The sequence below is a fragment of the Rhododendron vialii genome, chromosome 7a (assembly GCF_030253575.1).
Source record: "Rhododendron vialii isolate Sample 1 chromosome 7a, ASM3025357v1".
In the NCBI taxonomy this organism is placed as follows: domain Eukaryota; kingdom Viridiplantae; phylum Streptophyta; class Magnoliopsida; order Ericales; family Ericaceae; genus Rhododendron; species Rhododendron vialii.
Genome location: NC_080563.1, coordinates 13,924,000 through 13,929,812, shown reverse-complemented (window position 1 = coordinate 13,929,812; position 5,813 = coordinate 13,924,000). Strand labels below are relative to the sequence as shown.

The window sequence follows — 5,813 nt, the reverse complement described above, 5'->3', positions numbered from 1 at the left end:
CCAGGTTTTCGTCCTCCTACAAATCATATCTTGCTCAATCTCAGTCTTTTTATGCTCCAACTCCCGTGTCTCAACCGAACTTCCAATCTGTTGCACCACAACAACAATCATCCTTAGATGACACTCTTAAAGCATTCATGGCTGAAATGAAAAGTACTACTCATTTGAACACTCAAGCCATTACTGAGATTAAAAATTTCACTCACATAGCCATCGCTAAATTGGAAAATCAAATGGGTCAATTGGCTAATCAAGTTGCAGAGAGAGAGAAAGGGAAGTTTCCGAGTCAAACTCTAATGAATCCAAAAGGGCAGTTTTCTATAGGCACCACCTCTACTCCTTCAAACGAGCAACACCATGTTCAATCAATCATTACCTTTAGATCCAGGAAAGAAGTTGATAATAAAGTTAGTATGCCAACAAAAGAATTAGCTGAAGCTGAAAAAGAAGAGAATCATGTTGATCCTACTAAAGTTCAAGAGTCTAGTTCTCCACCACTTATAATAGAGCCACCTATTAGGAACTTTGTCCCTAAAGCTCCTTATCCTCATCGACTAGTAGCTCCTAAGAAACGCGCACAATTTGGAGACATTCTACAAGTGTTTAAGCAAGTGCAAATCAACATTCCATTCTTAGATGCCATTCAACAAGTGCCCTCGTATGCTAAATTTTTGAAAGATCTAGTCACTATAAAAAGGAAGACAAATGTTCCAAAGAAGGCATTTTTAACTGAACAGGTTAGCTCCATTATCCAATGCAAAATTCCAATAAAATATAAAGACCCTGGTTGTCCAACAATTTCTTGCGTTATAGGTAACCATCATATCGATCAGGCTTTGTTAGATTTGGAGGCGAGCGTCAATTTATTGCCTTACTCAGTGTACTCACAATTAGGGTTAGGAGAGTTAAAAACCACTCAAGTAACACTCCAATTAGCTGATAGATCTATCAAAATTCCTAGAGGAGTCATTGAGGATGTTCTAATTAAGGTTGACAAATTCTATTTTCCTGTGGACTTCATAGTCCTTGACACTCAGCCTGTCCAAAACTCTAATGGGCAAATTCCTGTTATTTTAGTGCGTCCTTTCTTAGCCACTTCTAATGCTTTAATCAATTGTAGAAATGGCGTAATGAAATTATCATTTGGTAATATGACTGTCGAGCAAAAATTTTTTAATACAAGCAAGCAACCACTAGATGAAGATGAGGTTAGTACAGTTTGTATGATAGACACTTTGGTTGAAAATACTTTTGTTCAGTCAAGTTATGAGGATTCCTTAGAAGCTTGTCTAGCTCATTTTGGATGTGAATTTGACATAGATGAATCAATTGAGCAGGTTAATGCTTTATTAGATGCTGCCCTGTTAATGAGCATTGATGAATGGCAACCAAAAGTGGTTCCTCTTTCACTGTCTACATCACCAGCACTTCCATCTATAGTGGAGCCACCTAAGTTAGAACTCAAACCATTGCCAAACACTCTCAAATACAAATTCCTTGGCCCTTGTGAGTCTTTACCAATAATCATAGCCTCTGATTTAGATGATACACAAGAACAAAAATTGTTGAATGTTCTAAAAGAGCACAAGGAAGCAATAGGGTGGTCCATAAATGATATCAAGGGAGTTAGTCCTTCATTGGTCATGCATAGAATCCATTTAGAGGAAAATGCTAAAACTTCACGTGAGCCAGAAAGGCATCTAAATCCTGCTATGCAAGAAGTAGTTAGAGCAGAAATTCTTAAGCTTTTAGATGCTAGAGTTATTTATCCAATCTCTGATAGCAATTGGGTGAGTCCTGTTCAAGTTGTTCCTAAGAAATCGGGTGTGACGGTAGTAAAAAATGAAGACAATGAATTAGTTCCAACCCGTGTTCAAACAGGATGACGTGTTTGCATAGACTATCAAAAATTAAATTCCATGACACGAAAAGATCATTTTCCTTTACCGTTTATCGACCAAATGTTAGAAAGATTGGCGGGACATGAGTATTATTGCTTTCTCGATGGTTATTCTGGTTATAATCAAATTCCCATTGCACCGGAAGACCAAGAAAAGACATGTTCACATGCCCTTATGGTACTTTTGCCTACCGCCGCATGCCATTTGGACTATGCAATGCACCAGCCACCTTTCAGCGATGCATGGTTAGTATTTTTTCTGACATGGTAGAACATTTTTTGGAAGTGTTTATGGATGATTTTTCAGTTTTTGGATCTTCTTTTGATGAATGCTTACACCATTTGACCATAGTGTTAGTGCGATGTAAAGAAAAAAGTCTTGTGCTTAATTGGGAAAAATGTCACTTTATGGTTAAGCAAGGAATTGTATTAGGGCATATCATCTCGCATAAAGGTATTGAAGTGGATAAAGCTAAAATTGATTTGATATCTAACCTTCCACCCCCACGTACTATAAAAGAGATTAGATCATTTTTGGGTCATGCGGGCTTTTATAGGAGGTTCATTAAAGACTTTAGTAAAATTGCTAAACCTCTATATAATTTGCTAGCCAAAGATTCCCCGTTTGTGTTCAATGAGGAGTGCCTTCATGCTTTTGAGAGATTAAAAAGTGAGTTGACCTCCACCCCTATAATTCGACCACCCAATTGGAATGTCCCTTTTGAAATTATGTGTGATACCTCTGATTACGTAGTAGGCGCTGTTTTAGGACAATGTGTCGATAAGCTCCCTCATGTAATTTAATATGCTAGTAAGACTTTAAACGATGCACAACTAAACTATTCCACAATAGAAAAGGAGTTACTAGCAGTTGTTTTTGCACTTGATAAGTTTAGAGCTTATTTATTGGGTTCTAATGTCTTAGTCTATTCGGATCATGCTGCATTGAAGTATCTGTTGTCTAAAAAAGATGCTAAATCTAGATTAATTAGATGGATTTTGTTACTGCAAGAATTTGATATTGAGATTCGAGATAAAAAAAGGCTCCGAAAATGTGGTAGCTGACCATCTGTCTAGATTAATTGTTGAGTTCACTGAGGATTCATTGCCCATCTCTGAAACTTTTCCTGATGAACAATTGATGCATGTGTCTCAATTATCTTCACCTTGGTTTGCAGATATTGTAAATTATCTTGTAACTGGAGAGATACCTTTGCATTGGCCCAAATATGATAAATCTAAATTTTTATCTAAGATTAAGTACTTCTTTTGGGATGATCCATACTTGTTTAAATATTGCCCAGACCAGATTATTAGAAGGTGCATTCCTGAAAGTGACCAACGAAGTGTCATTTCTTTTTGTCATGATTATGCATGTGGAGGCCATTTTAGTGCTAAAAAGACGACTGCAAAAATTTTGCGGTGTGGATTTTATTGGCCTTCTATTTTTCAAGATTCACATGCATACTGTATAGCTTGTGAGCGTTGTCAAAAATTAGGTCGTATTACAAGGAGAAATATGATGCCTCTCAACCCAATTCTGATTGTAGAGATATTTGATGTATGGGGCATTGATTTTATGGGTCCATTCCCTAATTCCTTTGGTAATTTATATATCTTTGTCGCTGTTGATTATGTTTCTAAGTGGGTTGAAGCCATTGCATGTAAAACTAATGATCACAAAGTGGTGGTGTAGTTTTTGAAAGATAATGTGTTTGCTCGTTTTGGGACACCACGAGCTATTATTAGCGATGGCGGTAAGCATTTTTGCAATTGAGTATTTGAGCATTTAATGAAAAATATATCATAACGCATAAAGTTGTGAATATTATAGATTGTAAGCATTTTTGCAATCAAGTATTTGAGCATTTAATAAAATATTATAGATTGTGAGATATCGATAATTTTTTGGGATGTTCCAAAAAGGAAACAGGCAGAACAAAGTGGGACGGAGAGAGTATCACCTATGTTTGGATAGCGATTAATCACTTGTGTACATGCCTTTACACAAGCACTATCACACTTAAATTTGAAATTGACCTCGAGTGCCTTACATATATTCTTGATGCCTCAGTATGAGTCAGATGTCTTATTGGAATGCTTAATGTCCTTTCCCAAAAAAAAATTAATAATAATGAATAAAGTGCATGCTTTTTCGGGCTTTTCACTTAGCATCCGGGCCTCTTGCCTCAGTAAGCAGTGAGTGTTCGCGTCAAACGGTGGAGAGTTCTGCGATTGTCATGTGTGGTTAGCTTCGGTTCGTAGCCTTTTTGACTTGAGTGATTAAGTCCGTTGGGGTGTTCTCTACATCTAGTGCCCTAAAGCCGTCTGGTTTGGGTGTCACTGGCCTAAAACTCGCTACAAGGGTCAATTAGAAAGCTTAAGGGACCAAGGCATTGCACGACCACAAGAAAAAATATATATTAAAAAAAGGAAAAAAAAAGAAATATATATGAATAAAGGGGAGGGGCTATAATTTGATATACGCATTTTGATGAGTATTAAGGCATTGAAGGTGTGTGTATTGTTTTCGAGGTTAATGAACATCTTTGTGTGACTTTTCACTTTACACGCATGCCTTGTGATTTCTTTCTATCCAGATATATGTGGGAGGAACAGTTTTTGTACTAATTCGGATTAGAATGTTCACTTGTTTAACTTTGTTAATGAATGAAATAACTTGCCTCTAACTTGTGTTACACTCACACCAGTTACTTTGAGAGGCCATATACTATTGTTTGGAATTCTAATCGAGTGTCATCTTTTTAAGAATTTTGTGGGTATATTCACGGCAAACCTTCACGGGACTATAACTCGTCCACGAGGGCAACCTAGGGGTTTAAAGGCTTGTTGCATATGCTAAATGCAATCAGACTCCTTCGAAAAAGGATTAGTTATTATTGTTCTTTTTCTTTGTCTTAATTTTATTTCTCTTGCTCGAGGACTAGCAAAATGTAGGTTTGGGGGATTTGATGAGCACACATTATTGACACATGGAAGTCCCATATCACATATTGTTAGTCCCAAAATGCGTGTAATTGCCTATGATTATTATAACTTTCATCACTTATATTGGATTATCGTTTTTGCAGGAAAAAATGAAGGTAACTACGTTTTGCCCGTCAAATCCAGAAAGCATGAAGTCAAATTTTATTTGGTGTCAAAGATGAGCCCGTGGTTAAAATAGTCAAGCGCAATCTAAATATATGAAGCCTAGAGAATTTTTCATGATCAAAATTGAATTAAGTTTTCTTAACTTTAATATGATTGTATGCACGTGGCCCAATTTTTGGGCAAAGTTCATTGGTGATTATGGAACCTGATTTTGGAAGGAGTTGAACCCAACCTATGACTTTCCTTTAGTAGGCACGTGGATTGTGTTATAGAATCCTAAAAGAAGGGAAATTAAGAGTTGGGGAAGGAAATGAGGATTCTATTTCCAAAAGAGTTTTCTTGCTCTAATTATTTAAGGATCAGTAGAAGATATCACTTTACTACCACCACGCAGCAGAAGCACTACCTCGGCTGGAGTTGACGATCACGACGGGAATTCGAAGATCAGAGGCCACGGCTCGAGCAAGGAGGAATTAAGTGTTGAACATCTTGTCATATTTTGTGAGACCTTATTTTCTTCAATGGAGTTTTATCTTTACGTATTTATGTGTTTTGACTCTATGAGCGGTTAAACTCTTTAACTAGGGTTGAGGATGAAGCCCCATTAATGATTATTATTTATATATTCATGAGATTTGATTTTACCTGAATATGTGGTTTGATTTTGATTAAATTGTTCTTGCTCCAAATCAATTGTTAGGGATAGATTCTGGATATGAGTTCAATCATGTTTTACTCATGATTTGGAATTGTCTTTAGCATTAAAAGCTGGTTTTTCATCGTTAACTATAAAACTAGA

At 36.6% G+C, this 5,813-nt stretch overlaps 1 pseudogene; it reads left to right on the top strand.

The window, feature by feature from the left end:
* Positions 1–413: 413 nt before the first annotated feature.
* LOC131332677 (uncharacterized) lies at positions 414–5,586 on the top strand (annotated as a pseudogene).
* Positions 5,587–5,813: the final 227 nt, after the last annotated feature.